Source organism: Coloeus monedula (assembly GCF_965178545.1).
Source record: "Coloeus monedula genome assembly, chromosome: 3".
NCBI classification, from domain to species: Eukaryota; Metazoa; Chordata; class Aves; order Passeriformes; family Corvidae; genus Coloeus; species Coloeus monedula.
The window spans coordinates 44,457,966-44,475,231 of record NC_138783.1 but is presented as its reverse complement, the minus strand read 5'-3'; the positions used below and the strand labels follow the sequence as shown (position 1 = coordinate 44,475,231).

At 41.3% G+C, this 17,266-nt stretch overlaps 1 protein-coding gene across 1 annotated transcript in view; it reads right to left on the bottom strand.

Moving 5' to 3' along the window:
* Positions 1–7,308, bottom strand: part of ZC3H12C (zinc finger CCCH-type containing 12C) — a 44,610-nt gene extending 37,302 nt beyond the window's left edge. Inside the window, exon 1 of the mRNA XM_082278714.1 lies at positions 6,992–7,308. The gene's annotated coding sequence lies outside the window, so the exon portion shown is untranslated. The remainder of the gene's footprint in view (positions 1–6,991) is intronic.
* Positions 7,309–17,266: the final 9,958 nt, after the last annotated feature.

Here is a 17,266-nt window from a genome sequence, read left to right as displayed (position 1 = left end):
TGACCAAATTTTCTTATATTTAGTTGAAAAGCCAGCTAGATTTTAGACCTGTGAGTCCATGCACAGATTTCTTTATTAAGGCTAGCCTTTCGAGCCCCCTGTTCTTCAGAGTCCTTGTCATGAAGATAGATATGATAACGACACATGCAAATGGGAATACTTCATTCAGAACTGGCGATGCTATTAACATTTAGTATTAAATACTTTAGTTTGGAAGGAATCTCTGGAGATCAGCTAGTCCAACAACCCCCATTTAATACAGGGTCAGCTAGAGTAGGTTGCTCTGTGTCTTTTCCAAGTCAACTTTTGAGCATTTCCAAGGCTGGAGACTCCACAACTTCCCCAAACACCTACCCCAGTGTGTAAGTATTCTCATGGTGACATTTTTCTTCATCTTCAGCCAGAATTTCTCCACTATACCTTGCCAACTGCTGTCTCTTGTCCTTTTGTTACGTGCCTCCAAATAGAATACTTTGTCTTCTCCAAACCCTCAAATTACAGAGCTGAAGACAGCAATAAGATCCCTGTTAGTCTTCTCTCAAATAAGGCTGAACAAACTCAGCTCTCCCAGTGTCTCTCCTTGTTACATGATGTACTTCAGCCCCTTAATCAGCCTGGTAGCCATCCACTAACCTTGTCCCTGTAAGGCAGTGTCTTGTCCTGTCCTTTAGAGACCAAAACTGGACTCAGTGCTCCAAATACAATCTCATCAGGGCCAAAAAGAGGTAAATGATCACTCCACTTGACCCTAGGGCAATGCTCTTGATAATATGGCCAATTCATAAATAATATTTAGCCTTATTATCTATTTCTGCAACATCATCTTACATTTATCAAGGGCTGAGGCTTTACTTTCCACAATAGGATCCCATGTCAGCAGATGAACTAAACCCTATTTACAATACCCACTGGAGGCATCTGTTTTCAGTCTGTCCGCTACAAACATTTTCTCGTCAGAGCTCTCTCACAGGCATAATGAAGAGTGCATTCAAGCTGCAGATGAACAATTCAAACTGCTCACAGAAGCAGCGACAAAGATCAACTTTCAGATGATGATGCTTATTTCACACTAATGAAATACCTGAGATCTTTCTTGCAACATACATATATATCAAAAGCAAAGTGATTTGTAACACACTAATGTCCAAAATTCATCAAGAATTTTGAGTTATAGAGTGCTACCACAGCCTTATAAAATTTTGGAGCTGCCAGTTTTATGAACAAATCAGACTGCAGACTATTAGCAAATACTGAACAAAACCTTAGGAACAGACCATGCACGGTACCAACACCATTAAAACCTACCAAAGAACAATTATTCTCGGTCCTGAAAAAAACTGGCTGCATAATTTCACAATGCAAACACAAACTAAATCTCTGTGAGATCTGTAGTTTAGTTTCTCCTAAATTATCAGGCCCGGGTGGTTTACCAAATTTCACTTATAAGCAATGGTCAATTCAGAGAAGAGAGCAAAGAGCTCACACTAAAGTCATGACTTTGAATGAGTCCTGGCAGTAAGATCAAGCTCCAGGAATTGGGCACTACCTAAACACATTTAGCCACACAGTCTTTTGCTGGAACCAGATGAAAGTCCCATCAATGTATGCATGATACCAGATGCTATTTTCTTCCACACAACAGCTACAGTAAAAAGCGATGAAAAGACAAGTGAACAAGCGGCTGGGGAAACAGCAGCTGAAGCAAAAAACTCTGATTTCCATCTTGCACCAGAAAGCATGGGCTGTAGCTCAGCAACAACTTCAAGAAACTCAGACTGTAATCCCAATAGTGACAGTTCCAGAAACTCTAATCCAACTCACAGCTCAGCAAGAACAGCAAAAGCCTAGTTGGCAGCCCAGCAAGAATCCCAGAAGCAGCTGCTAGAGAGACTTGTGAACCCAGGTACACAGCCCTGGGCACTTGTACATCACAGTCCTTCCCTAGCCAGAACAAACCATTTCCAGAGGTGTATCTGGCATTACAAATAGTATGTATTAGAATTATTGCTGAAGGAAAAATCATCTGAGGTTTCCAAATTAGTTGAATGTTTAAAGGTGGAATAGCCTTAGGGGATGTTGCTACAAGCTATGAGGCTCTAAGGCTCTCCACTAAGATAAAGTTGAGATCTCCATGAGAGTGTTTACGGCACTTCTTATAAGAGAACTGTCTCTCATCAAGAATGAGGCCATGCATCAAATCTGGAAAGATCAGATAACTCAGCAATTCAAATATTAGCTTTACAGATGACAAAGGACTGAAGAGACCTGTTGAGAGTCAAGGCACCAACTATAATGGTAACTCTGAGAGCAGAGAGATGAATAATGAGATACCAGCTACTTACGCTAACAGTTTAAAGAACAAAAGTAGACTAGGAAAGCAGCTTCTGTTAAAGGAAATGCAATCCGTCCCTTTTCCAGACAATCTCTGCCAAACCACCAAATTTCATTAATCTTAAGATAAAAGGTCTAAGTCACAGCAACACTGAAATTTTTCAGATCATCACAAAACTTCAAAGCTTCATGGGCCTGATTCACTGATTTCACAACTTAGCACATTACTTTTAACAGTTCATAAGAGAGCGTGGCTCACACAAATAGTCATTTAGGAATTATCATGTGAATTTCTGTCAAGTAGTAAATGGCTCAAGGATTTTACTCTTTAAGATGCTCCCTAGACTCTGAGCTTTACCTACTCACAGCAAGCAAAATGCTTTTCAGGTATTTGCAATAACCTGTGTCACATTAACTGAACACCTCCAGCTTCACTGACTCTTCAATCTCTGGCACTCCTCTGCAACTTTCAACCACCTCCCAAGACATTCCTTTCATACCAAAAGAAATTACTCTATTTCTTCCATTGGGAGGATTAATAACATCCATTAAATTTTCTGCACTCCCAATCACTGAATGTCTTGCCCCTCCCTCCTTTCTACCCACTCTTTTCTCAAAATACCAACTTCTCATAAAGTAAAATCCCTCCTGCTGAATAAAGCTTTAGTTTCCTCATTGTCACCTGAAGAAAACTGTAATTTTAAGACAGAATACATTTTAAATACTTTGTAATGCAGAAATTTTATGCGAAGAACATCTTTATCCTGAAAGAATTTAGAGTCAAATAACTTTGGTCTAAAACAGAGGTACTGCGAGCTACATTTATGAATGCATAGGTGGTTTCAACATTTAAAGGACAGCAGAACCTGGGATGGTCTAGCATTCTATTCTGTATCCATCTACCCATACACACACACATACATATAAATATATAAATAGACATCCACCCTTCCAGGGAGGAGGATGACTTATGTCAAATTTTAAAGTGTTACACTGGTATCATAAATCAAGCAAATACAACCTTAAAATGGCCAAGTCATCAGGAGAGGTAGTCTGGTGCACGCTGTGACATAAGCCTGGAAGAATGATGAATCTCACAGTTGCAGAGGGTGAGCTACGTTAGTCCCCAGGGCAAACTTTGAAAACGTCTCGTCTGGACCTTTCGAGTCAGGAGAGCAGAGGTGCAAGTCTTAAAACTGAGGTATGCTTTCAAAACATTCTCATTCTACAGCTATGACTCAAGAATGAATGGAGCTTGAGTTTTCCAAAGAGCTAAAATAATTCTTTAACTGGTTAGTACAACATTCTAGCAGAGTGCGAAAGTCAGTGCCAAATGTCAAGCCCAGCACTTTGCACTAAGCAAAACACAATTTGGATTTTTGGTAGTGCAAGCTAAGCTTTTTACATAAGAAATGTGATCTAACCTGAAGTAATCAATCCTGATAGGTAAAAGAGAAATGCCTGGTTCATCTAAGCAGAAAGCCCCAAGGTTATGAAAACCTCTGTCAATTTCTACTCACCACTAAATAACTTGGTAAGGAACATGCTTTTTGACAGAGCCCCAAGCTGTTACACAAAAACATTTAAAGATGAAGGGCTTTTCAATGAAAAATCTCCTTTAGCTCTGGAGATCTGCCTATTCCACAAGACAAAGAGGAAAAAATACAGACAGTGAGAAAAAAAATAATAAAAAAAAAAAGGGATGAAGAAAAAGGAGTGGGGTGGGGGATGGAAGAGGGAGTAAATGCCTCATAACTCTACCAGGAAGGCAATTATGAGCAGATTACAATTGATTTTCTATCTATTTTCTAACTGAAAATAACTACAGTTTGAGGCCAGGAAGTAAGAAAAATTACTCTGATTCTCATTACACCATTTCACCTCTGCTTTTTTTACATTGTACTTTTAACATATAATTTAGCAATTAAAATGAAAAGCCAATTCTCTCAAGCATAAAAATATGGGCTTGTTCAGTTAATAGTTTCTTGATTCAAACATATGGTAGAAGTAGTACATTTATTGTAAATATTTAGCAAGCTTGGAGACATGAGGCATTTTAAACATAACTATACATGATAAGAGATATAAAGATACAACAACTTCAGTCCGAGGACAGAAACGCTTCAGTCTCTTCATAGAAACAACTCGCTGTAGTCTTTGTACATCATCTGTTTCTTACAGTAGCTCAGACAGAGTTTTCACTACCCCAAGTCAAAAAACAAAGTGTAATCACGTCTATCACTAAGCAGGCCGCTGGCTAGCTCCCATGGCAACAAACACTATGGAAATGACTGAACGATGAAATATCTCTTGAATAACTTAGAAATACTCTTATCTACAACTACCTAGCTACATGTGGTACACTGCTTCACAGAACAGCAAAAGCAGCAGAATAATACTTACAGAAGAGGAAAAGCAGGAGTTTTACATCACACATTTTCTACCCTTCCTCCTAGTTATTATAAAGCACTCTCCCCCTTTTTCACTACTGTTACTCTCTCTGAAGCATTTCAGCTTTTAAGAATGATTTAAAAAACAAATTATGAAGAGATTGATCATTGGAGGCTGAGACTAGCAAAATCCATTGATTTGCTAAGATCTGTTTTAATTAAAAAACAAAGGGCATCAAGGGAAAAAAAATGAAACCGACTCTTTAGTTCTCAAGGGCAGTTTTTTTTTTAATAACTGTTTCAAGGCAGAAGTTAGAGAGATGATGCAGAAAATACCAAACAAGATTTTTTGACTCCTGTAATGAAAGAAGTCAAACTAAGTCACACATCTCTTTTCTACCAAATGGAGTTGCTTAGCTGTAGCCATTTCTGAGTACAACAAAACTGACCTGAGTCAAACAAGTTCCTCATTTTACTTCACACTGACTTTGAACTGCTTTTTCTCCAGCTTGCTTAAAGAATATTTTCAATTGCACATAGGATGTATAAGATATCACAAAGTAAAATCACATAAGGTTTTTGACTTACCTATGTAAAACTGAACAGTAAATACATAGTAAATAGGTTTCATCAAATATCTAACTGAATCTCCAATCTTTACAAGTCCCACCAACTGCAAGTCCAGTTTTCTTCAAAAATACCAACAGCTCTGGAACACCAGTAATGTTTTTAAAGGTTGGTACAACCCAGAGAAGCAGGCAGTGGAATCACTGCAGCAGCGTTGTTCAGCACAGCAGTCAGCATGAAATGCACAATCTGCACAGATGAGTCAAGTCTGGATAATCCCTTCATGCTCTGTCAGGTTGAGAGTATGGGGTTTGTTTTTAAATTGCATGCCTTCAATAAACTCCACTTCTCTGCATTTACATTTTAAGACAATATTTTTTAAAAGCATGTTTTGATTTGCTGATGTGTAAAAATACTGTTAGAAGAATTCCATCTATCAGGACCTCATAAATAATAACTGCCTTTTTAAAAGGACTGCGAATGGTGATGGTAATTGTAGCTCCACTGGGTGACTGCTGCCCAGAAGTCTGGTGTACTAATAAAGGTGTAATAACCATGGTAAGATTTGTACAGAGATGAAATACTTCCAATTGGTTCAACTACCTCCATTAGGAAAAAACAAAAAGGAATTTTTTGAATTCTTAAGAGTAATTAATAAAGGCTAATTAATAAAGAAACAAGGGGGAGCAGGGAGAGAGAAAACACAAAACTTTCCCCCTAGTTCCCTGAAATAGCTGTAAACGTGTTTTATACTGACATAACACATTCTCTTTAAAATGCCTACATTCTTGAGTTCAGATTCATTCATGACAGATTACACTCTGTTGAAGTGTAGTATCACCCTGGAGCATTGCCAGTTAGAAAATTCAGTTCACTAAGATATATCTAATACAATCCTTGAAGAAGTCTTACTGTCAGCTCACTGGCTTGCTATATGGCCAAATGTTATGTGGTAAGGAGACAGTGGAAGAGAAAGAACCCTGCCAGTTTGAAAACCCAGACATACTCGAATGGTTTATTTTCCTTCCAGATCAAAAGACTGTGCTCCTGCTATCTTAAGTATGTTGTTAATTGCATAACCCTAAGAGCCGCAATTATGAGTTATGTCTCCGCTTTGCAAGAACAGATCAAGAGGACAAGACACAGTAAACAAGACATTTCAATACATCTGTTGTTCAAAAATTGTGGTCTGCTGTTCAGTGGGATGGATTTACTTAACCCAACTTTCAGCAACACCATCGCTTAAGGGCTGTTTGGCCCTGTCAGAAGCACCAAACCAGAGCCAGGCACGGGAGTGTCAGACAGGGCCAGGTCCGGCTGCAGAATGTGCTGCACAAGCACAGCCCGGCGGAGTTTCCTCCCCCGGGGGCATTATAAAATAACGTCACCGCTCCACAAATACAACCGTACATGCCCGGCGCTACTCAGACATGCCTGCAGAATTAGGTCCAAAACACACAGGTGATTGAAAATTAATTTTTACGAGAAATTACAATTTAGAAGCCACAGCCAGATCTGAGAATGGTGAAACCAACACTTATTACGGTTCGGTTAAATAGAACAAGCCAAATTATGCTGCCGGTTCTCTCACACAAAGCGGAGGGAATAAAGCTACACTTTCTCACACAATTATTAAAAACAAAACACCCACAAAAACAACCCCGAAAGTCAGAAACAGGGGAACGGCAGGGTAGGTAAAGTACCTGAAACAAGTTTTAAATTCCTTGTCAGGCTCCCGATGTGCCAGGTACGCGTGTCCCTCGGGACAGCCGCAGCTCCGGCACGGCCGCGGGCGGGGCGCGGCGCAGCGGGCGGGCCAGACCGGCGCTGGGCAAGGGGGCACGGCCGTCTCGGCCCGCGGCTCCCGCCAGGGTGGGCAGCGAACAGGTCGGGGAAAACTTTCCGGAGGGACAGGGCCTGCCGAGGCGCGGGGCGATCCTGCCAGCCCCTCGGAGCAGAGGGCCGGGGCTGTCTCCTCCCCCCCCGGGAAGCGCCACCGCCTCCGCCGCCCGGGCGACCTCCACCCGGCGACCTCGGGGAGGCGCCGGGGGCAGGGCCGGCGCGTGTGTCAACACGGGGCCGCGACGCCGGCCCAGCCCCGGCAATGGGCGGCGCCGGGGCGGGAGCGCGGCGGCCGCGGCCCGGCTCTCCCCCGCCGCCATCGCCAGGGCCCGCCCGGGGCCGCCGAGTCCCCGCGGCCTCGCAGGCAGCCACCCACCTGCAGCCCGCCGGCAGCCGCGAGCTCGCCTTCACCTCGCCCGCCGCGGCGCCGCCGCCCGCATCCCCTCCGTGCTGCGGGAGGCGCTGCGCGGGGCCCCGCCGGCCGCCGCCGGGCCGCCCCTCGCCGCCTCCCGCCGGGCACGGCCGGGGCGGGCGGGCGGACGGGGGGCACCTGGTGCCGGGGCGCCACGAAACCCGGCGGGGGAACCGCCCGGCCCAGCCTCGGCAGCGGCCGTGAGTGGTGGGTAGCCGAGGGACACGGATCGCCCCCCGCGATGTGGGCTCCCGCCGTGAATTCCCGGAGTTTGCCGCGGTGCCCCCCTCCCAGAACGCCGCTACGTTACCGGCTGGGGCCAGCGGGGAGGGCCTGGGCGGCGCGGCCTGGGCAGCTGGTCCTCCGGCCCGGCAAAGGTCCTGCCGCCATCGGAGAAAAGCTCCGGGTGCTCGCGGGCGCTCGCTGTGCAAGTGTCCTTGTGCCCACCGCCCCGGCTGTGCAGGTGGAGAGAGGGCGGTCGGAAAGCTTTTCGCCAAGGATCACGAACTCCCTCTGTGACAGAATTGGTAGAGACCTTAATTTCCGTCCCGTGTTCTAATTACGAGGTGTTTCCTCCCACCCCGCAGTTACTTTTATGCAGTTGAAGTAATCTACCTCTCACCATCCCACCCAGCCTTCTGTGCTTCTGCCGAGGCGTCTGAGCGCCAGGAGCTGCTTAGAAGATATGAATGAAAGTCTGGTGTTGTGATTACGGCTTGTAGCTGATGGAGCATATCGTATATAAAGATAAGACATACAGCTATTGCTACTCACAGACTGCAAATGTGTATATATATATATCTCGGTATATAACTGTTACCCTCTCCTATTCTACTATTGCAATTTATAAAAACCTCTTTTAGTACCCAGCAGAAAATGGGCTAAATTTTAAAAGTTTTGCATCCAATTTGCAAAAATTCTGCACAGAAAAATGAGCCTAAAGGGCCACTTTGCAGGGGTTATCTTTTTAATGAAACGTGATAGATTTGCCTGGACAAAAGATTGTGATGGCACAGGGCTACATTGCTTTCCTATGTAAGTTTCCATAAACCCTCCCTCTTAGACCTGACATAGCCTGTAGAGTGATGGCATGATTTTGTTCGTTTGACTCATTCATTGCAAAGTCTGATGAATTTTTCAGTGGCTCTCATCCCCATCCTAGGTACGAGTTTGGAGGGTTCAGTTCATGATGTAAAAGGCCACCTCTCTTCCCTGGTTAGCTACTTAGCTGTACAGAAGGAATTTGAGGCCTCTACTTAAAAAATTAAAATGCTCGTTCCCTCAGTCCCATATGCTGATGCTGTTTCAGAGCCAGAGTGGTGTCCAAATGTGACTATGAATATTAATTTAATAGGGGAAATTGGTGAAAGCAAGATGAAAGAATTAGACACTTGCAGTGCTACTTTGCCGCTTATTATGGAAGCCTTTTCCGGTGACTGAGGAGCATATGAGTCAGTTAAAAGCACTGCAGTGCTGGAGAAAATGATTCTCAATTATCAGAATAAGAGAGAACAGAGCAATATGGAATTGATTTTGAAACTACTTAAAATCACAAGAGTTTCACATTAACTTTTTTTTCTTAGTATACTATGGCTCCTCCTGAGTTTGTCAAATGGATCTTTTTGATCTCATCTCCTGTTGATCTTGTGATTCTGTAAACCTACAGTACCCTGTGAGTGATTAAAACACACCACTCATGGGCATGAGTTACGTCTGCTCAAGTGGGAGGGCTACTCAAAATGAAGTGAGCTGCTTGATGTCACTGCACTGCTCGTTGGTAAAGCCTCACGTCCTCCTTATTGCCTTAGGAAACAACTTGCTTCTCAATTAAAATGGGAATAAGATTCTGACTTGGGAGTCAGAAACCAGGATTTTTCTGTTCTGTGACCACACACCCACAATATAGTAATAGTACCTTTGAAGGAGGGATTTTAAGTGTTAAAAGACTTTCTCAGGGTAGGACAGTCAGAGGCTGGGGATTTATATGCCATGCCTTCAGAACTTCCCACATCTCTTTCTTCCTTCCCCATTGTATGTCCCCAGTCATTCCTACATCACTGTTCTTCAGGTTTTGTTGAAACTCAGGATTTCCATGGCTTCTTTGGGACTTTCACATGTTTCACAACACTTTCCTGGTCAGCTAATGAAAGAAAAAGTTTTTGATACATGAGAACACACTCACAGGATTAATCAGGGAAAACTGGACCAGCTGCCCTCTTTGGAAACCAGAACCTCTTTTGTTTCCAGAATCTGTATTGGCATAACTACAACATAATATAGAATAGCAAAAGTTTATAAACAATACTTTTTCTGTAAAACTGATCTCCTATATGTGTTAACTCTGATTTCCCTTCTGTCTTCTTTATCAATCTCTGTCAAGTCAAACTTCTGTTAACAGCTCTACATCAGTTATCTCTCTTTTTAGTGTAAGAAATGCACATTCATATTTTCACAATTCCTTTACCTTTTCAATTATGTTGTGCATTTCAGCTGTTTTCCATTACTTGAATATTTTCTGTCTCAGACAGGGAATGGCTCTTTTATTCCTTCAGTTTTCCAATGCACTGGCCAGCCCCTGCAATTGAACCTACTCCTCACCTTCTCAGCCTGGGAAACCTCTGAGGTTTATGCTTCTGTCCTCAACAACCTGCTTCTGAGGTAACCCCCCAAAATCTCTTGATCCACCTTGTGCTTGAGATTATCAGATATGCCAGAGCAGATAACTGATTTCAGCATAATGTAATCAATATTAGTGCCTGTTTCTTTCGTCTTCTTAAATAACCGCTGCTTTACTTGAAGATCCTGAACATTAAGTGCATTTCTTGCTGGCTTTCTGTTTTGGTTGTTTGAGTATCTTTGACAGGTAGACATTTATCCTTTCCTTCCACTTAACCACAGTTATGGTCCCTGATTCCAAACTGACATCCTTGAAATATCTAGATGGTTTGTCAGCTCTTTGTTTAGCCTTCACCTGGCATTATTTTACCTTTTCAGCCATCGCATTTTGTCCAGATACTTTTCCATCTGAGAATCTTGTGCTGCTTCTGCCATTATTTGCGTGGAAAAGCCTATGTACTTAGATGACAAAGCTGCTACAACAATGTACATTTTGTTAATTTATGTTGCCACAGCAACTGAGTCATGCAAAAATGTAGTGTTTCATTGTTTGGTATTGCACTTTGGCATTCTGATAAAAAGCTAGGGGGACATAGTCTGTGTGCAGCTGCTGTGGAGCTGGGTCTTAACTAGGTAGATAACCATGCCTATCGAGTAGGTATCAATAGCTGCTGTCAAAATGGGTTTACCAGGTAGGATCCTGTAGGAATCTAAATACAGTTCTGTTTGGTTATTTGAGGAATTGCAAGCATGCTGGAAGAGGGGATTAGGATCCTGACATATAGAAAACTGGTCTAGAAAACATAAGACACATGTTGGGGGGAACAATAGCAATGAACTTAGGCCAGTATAAAAAATTGCACAAATTCAGGAAATGAACAATGGGTGAAGAAGTAATCTTCCAGAAAGGAATCGAGTCTACAGTAAGTCACAAGCTGAGTGTGAGTCAGCGATATGTTTTCCTGGCAAAACCAGTAAACATTCCAGGAAGATATAGATGTGGAAGATACAATCTGTAGGCTCTGTGTGGTATTGGTAGGACATCAGTGGAAGGGCTAACTTTGTGCACTATTTTGTGCATCAAGGACTATGTGAACCACAGGAGTCAGTGCAGGTGGCAACAAGGATGGACAGAGGACTGGGAAGACTGAGGGAGCTGGAGTTGTTGTTCAGGCTAGAAAAAAGAAGGCAGAAGACAGACATGCTAAGACTCTTCATATACTTAAAAGGCCATTGCAAAGAGAAGGGGAATCATCTATTCTTGGTAGGTAGGGTAAGATGTAATGGACTTAAATTGCATCAAGGAGAAAAAGCTTTTCTAATGGTAGCATTAGTGAGGCACAGCTTTGTATCACAGGGTGTAATGATGTCTCTGTTACTGGATGTCTTTAAGTATGTACTGGACAAATATTAAGTACTATTGATCTGGCATTAGAATTGGAGGATGGACCAAGTGACTAATCAAGGTCTGTTACAGACCTATTTTTCTGTGATTACATATAATCTGAGGCTTCTCATTGATCATCATTTCTTTATCCAGTCCCATTGTACATTCTGTTTTCTTTTCAAGTCAGATCCCTGGTCATCTCTCTGTTCTCTAAAGGACAAAGAGGGTTTTGTCCCATTTTTTTCTTCCTGTGTAGGTAAAGACCAAAGTTTTTCTCATTTTTTGGTAGCCCACAACAGACACAAACTGATGAGTTTTACTGCATTTTACAGCTGAGATAACTATTATAATTACATGTGAGTTAAACATGCAGTAAAGATTGTTTAGATGACTGTTGTCAGTCTATTCAGACATGTTCTACATAAACTGTATAAAAATGTTAACATAAATCTGAGATTCTCTAGTCATATACTAGACAAAATAATTCATAAAATGTTACTGTATTCCAGACCAATCTAATGCACATAATTGCAAATTCTCTGATCTTCACTGACAGGAACCCATAAACCCAAAAGTTTTTAATGTAAACTGTACTATGTTACTTATTTTTTAGGCATGATTTGGTTTCAAAAAGTCTTGTATATTTAAAAAAAACCCCATTCACGTCTACATTTCAGTTTAAAATAAATAGGTTATACCAAGAAAAATTGGCATTTGTTTGCTTGGCAGATCTGATCAACAGACAACATTCTTGATAGGTTTGCTGTGTTTTTTTCCAATCATGTTTGCTGTTGTAAGTTGGTGTTACTTCTTTCTACAAACGTTTGTGTTTATAGCCTTTAATCAGCATGTCTGTCAGAGCTGACCCATGCACATTTTGGGCACCCTAGAATAAAAAAAGGTGCTGCAATAATTGCCAATGCTGAATATTTCTTTTGCTGAGCTTTTAAAGAGAATGCCTATCAGAAGTTTAAACCCACTCTTTTTCCTCTCAAGGATAACTTTGGCAAACTGTACAGTCATTTTATCCTGTCAGAGAATGAGGATTTTCTTTCTGTAATAATTTCTTGTTACAGATTAGTAGTGTGCTTTTCTGCACAGAACAAGTATTGCCCCATGTACCTGTGCTGATCCACATATTCATAGGCGATGGAGAGGAGGAGGTGGGGAACAAAGTGACAAAATTTCTCTGTAATACTGGATTTCTCAGAGTCATAAAAACTAAAATCTAACAATCAAGAACCATTGACTTCATGTAAGGCCAAGGATATTGGAATTGTAATGAAAATGTCCTGAAATGTAATGAAAAGTGTGGCTGAAAGAAACACATATTAAGAAAGGAATAGGAAACATAAAGTATCATTATGCCCCTGTTTATGGTGCTCCAGTTTTTTAATGCCACAAGCAGCTCTTGCCTTCATATCTCAGATGAGATACAGTAGAACTAGAAAAAAATAATATGGATAATCAGGGATATGGGACATCTTTTTCATGAGGTGTGGCTGAATAGACAAAATCTTTAGCCCAAAAAGGACACAGCCCAGAGAGGGTATGAGAGGGATCGGTAAATCATGGATGGCACAAACCCCATGAATTGAGTATCTGTCTTTATACTGGAGCTAGGGAGTTATCTGGTCAGATAAAATTGTCAGATGTCGGTTTTCAGAGACACAAAAGGAGAAATTCCCTTTAATTATCAAAGCTATCAGAAAGCAAGTGGATATGCCCGTAGAATAAAAATCCATCTGGAGCTGTTAAAAGCTGAAGTGTAGAGATCTCTATTTCAGCATGTCCCTAAGGCAGCCCCAGCTTTCAGCCTTGCTGGAGCCTTTACCCATTTGTTTAATTCTTTTGTTTGGCAAAAGGCGTCTTCAGCTGGCCACTCTCAGAGGGAGATCCTGGGGTGGACTGAGGCATGTGCCCCAGTGTGAGCATTCTTACTTTGTTGTTAATTTGCCTGCTGACTGAGAAGGCTCTGACACCCTTTGACTTGTGTGGGTCTGTGCTTCTGCAACCCTACAGCACTGCAAGAGACACAGCCTGGGAAGTGATCAGATGAATAAGCAGGAGGCAGGAATCTGCCTTTGATACGTAATTTTTTTTTTTTTTTTTTTAAGTTAACAAAAAAAAAAAAAAAAAAAAAAAAGGAAAAAAAGAAAAAAAAGATTGCCCCTCACATCCTTGGACACAGTCAAGTATGGACAGATGCCTGACTCCATTATCATTGTCTCCTGCATCCTGATAAAGCCAAGCAAATTCCTAAGGACTTTAGGGCCACAAAAAGGGTCAATAATGCTGGGGGTGGAGGAAAGAGTGAAGAAATTCCCTTGCTGTGCCTGCCAGAGAGTGAATCAAGTGGATGCAAAACTACTTTCTGCATCTGGGAGACATCACTTGGGGCATCCCTGAAGTGGGTCAGGGCAGGGGTTGTGCTCACTGTTATCAAAATTTCCAGAGCATCATCAAGGAGACATATCCATTGTCAACATATACAGACGTACGATTGAAAACTAGCATGGGAATCTTCTTCACCGCAGAACACAGGAAAGTATGAATTTGATGCTTGAAAAAGTCTGACTGACAGGAATATTAAACAGGCTTTCAATTAGCAGGATGCATGCATACGTGTTGGCTTCTGGAGACTGGGAAGGGCATAATTCACCTTGAGCAGCAGCTTACTGGAAAACCATGAGACTGTACAGGCAGAGGAAGAAAGCCAGTGCTGAGGGATTCTTCATACCTGTGATCCCCTCTGGGCTGTGGAGAACACTGGATGATGGAGTAACCCAGCAGTAAAACAACGGTTTGAGGAGGTCTTTATTTACCCTATATATGGGTAAATATATGGGGTATATATACCCCATATATTTCATTCACTGTGACTGTCATGCTGTGGTTTAGTGAGTAAGGAGAGAAGGATATGGGAGTGTAAAATGGCCTCATACCATGTATTTACTATTGGTTATTGGTATTTTGAAGCAATGAAAATTCAAACAAAAATAGTTGCTACAGCATTTCAAATTTCGAATCAAAAACCATAAAACATTGAGCAGTTTTGCATTCATATATTTGACAGAATTTTTATTAAGTAAAATAGTTTGTGCTTCCATCTTTAGCTGGGGTTTTGACTCCTTGATTAGGAAGAAATTTTCACTGAAATTTCCTTTAGTTTATCTGAAAATATTTTAAATGCTAAAAATTTGAATGAAAGAGCACTTAGGTGATAACTTTCAGGTACTCAAATGTTTTATTTTCTTCACAGCTGGAAAAAATTGGCAGAGCATTACAGAGGAACAAGCTTTTTTCTGTTCTTCTGCAACCAGTATGACTCTTAGTCATATTCTGTGGTTTCACCAGATAGTATTTTTATTATAAGTTTTATACCTCAATACTGTGGGAAGTTGGTGTTTTTTTAAGGTGAAGTGATACCATTTTGTTTCCTTCATTCTGGTGAAACCTGATCTTACTGATGCAACCACCCCCCCCCCCCCCCAACCACTAATACTTGTGCTGGTTTTTTTCCTGGAGGGGGGTTAGTATTATTTCCTATAGCGTTGTTTCATGATGGCTCAGAAATGAACATAACAATTACCACAAATGAACAAAATGGCTTTTGGTTGCAGTGAAAATTGGTTTTTTTCAGGAACTGTGCAATTTACCCAAAAGCTGCTAACAACATGCTACCATTTTCTTAGTGGTTTTGCATATCATTAATGAGAGAGCAGTAATATCTTCTCTCCTAATCATTGCTGTTCTTTATACCTCATCTCCTTGGAGACGAGAATCTCTACTTTCTTTATTCCTTCCATTTATATAATTTTCTGCCCTCTTCTTTTGAACAAAGACCTGAAAGCAAGCAAGTATTGAATTGTCTCAGTATTTATTTATTCATTATATTTGATATAGAAATGCTATGATAGTTGGGACTGAGCATCCATGTTGTTAGACTTTGTTTCACTTTGATTTCTTTACCAATTTTTTGAACCAACAGAATAGTTTCCGGTGTCTGTATTTTAGCTGGGGGGCAATATTGACTTTAGACACTTACCTTCACTCTGCTCCATTCTTTGAGTCTCTTGGAGCCTATTTCCCCCATTCCTGGCCACCTTTGTTTGTCCTTTACTGTGATGGTGATGAGGCACTGTCACCGGTTGCCCAGAGAAGTTGTGGATGCCCCATCCCTGAAAGTGTGCAAGGCCAGGTTTGATGGAACCAGGTCTGGTGGAAGGCGTCCCTCCCACAGCAGAGGAGTCTGAAGTAGATGATGTTTAAGGTCCCTTCCCACCCAAACCATTCTATGATTTTATGGTTATAAGAAGAATCATAGAAATCATAAAAAATATTATGAGAAGATACATTATTTGGCCCATCATTATACTCCACAGCAGGATCATCTCCATGTAAATTAGTGCTGAAGGTGTTTGTCCTACTTCTAGATTCTGTGTGTTGATGGAGACACCATATACTCTGTAGGCAAAATTCTCCATTGCTGACTGTCTGTACTGTTTTAATAGTTTCCCTGGGAAATGCCTTTCAAATAATCATCATGGGATTAATTCTCTAATTGTACATGTCTACAGGTATATAGCTACAAGTACTGTAGGCTTCTAAGTTGCTGCTAGAAGAAGTGGAGATATGGATTGTTCTTCATTTGTCTACAGATGGGTCTTTAGATCTGTCTGAGATGGAAAGAACACCCCTAATATCTAACTTATATTGAAAAACATTTCTCTCTGTCTCATATGTAAGACAAGGATGGAGTGCAATTTATTCCTTTCCTCTTTGTTGTACCCTTTACCCTTAATTTACATGTTGCTTTTCATCTTCATCTAAACCACTTGCTATTTCTTTAAACACTGTTTATTCTCAACTCATCCTTTTTGTTCCTCTTTTAATCCTTTCAGCTGGTTCACACAATTCTCATAATAAGGAACTTGAAACTACGCACGTGGTGGATGAGAGACTGCATGGCATTAAATGTCCTCTGCGAGAACCTCAGCCTATCTTTTAGGAGGGTGGGTGGGGAACTTGATCAGAGGAAAAGCCCTCTCCCATTACATCACCATTGAGGCAAAAGCAGTACATACAGCTCTGCATTGCTCACGTCAGGCTGTAATTGCTGTGAAGCTGAGCACTGCATACCAGTGAGCCACAAGGCCTGGTAGAAGAGTATCAAAATCAGCAGCCACCACATCAGCAAAAGAGTGCTGGCTCTTTCTTGATGTTTTATATCTACAATGCTTTAAAAAAGATGCTTGCAGAAGCAAGATGCCAGAAGTGTTATTTTATTGTCTCTATTGCAGGTTTAAGAAGGTATCGCCTTCATTCTTGAAGTTGTGGAGTAAATTTTCAAATTAACATGTGAGGGAGGAATACTGAGAGGATTTTTTGCATATATCTGAAAAGCAAGTTGATCTAAAAATATGATCCATTGTAGTTCAGTGTTCAGAAATATTACTCTTTTCAGTTCTATTTTTGTAAACAGATTAAATAATAGTTCCTTAAAAAAATTCCTTTTTACTATAGTACATCCTATGATGGAGGATAATTGTTTCTGAATCTTCTACTTGTTCATCTGTCAATCAATCTATAAGAAACTCGGAACAGTTTTGTGAGAATTACAGAACAAACTTCAAGTAGAGTGAATTGTCTGCGGTCAAATGAAATACAAAGGAAAATGCAATACAAGTGACCAGACTGATGTTAGGACTGTGGGAGAAT